Genomic DNA, 217 nt, shown 5'->3' with positions numbered 1-217 from the left:
ACACACACACACACACACACAGTCCCGTCCCAAACAATAAACACACTCCCTGCTGCCTCCTGATGGACTGGAGCGGATTTAATTTACGTCTCTAAAACACACCGGTCAATATTGTGATTTTAAACAAAGTTATGAAAACTTATATCCAATATTTCATATTTGAAATTAGAGTTACTTAAAACTAGATGCATAAAAATTACAAAATGTTTTAAATGAA

Source organism: Sinocyclocheilus anshuiensis, unplaced genomic scaffold (genome assembly GCF_001515605.1).
Source record: "Sinocyclocheilus anshuiensis isolate Anshui unplaced genomic scaffold, SAMN03320099.WGS_v1.1 scaffold537, whole genome shotgun sequence".
Lineage (NCBI taxonomy): Eukaryota > Metazoa > Chordata > Actinopteri > Cypriniformes > Cyprinidae > Sinocyclocheilus > Sinocyclocheilus anshuiensis.
Note: the sequence above shows the minus strand (reverse complement) of the source record.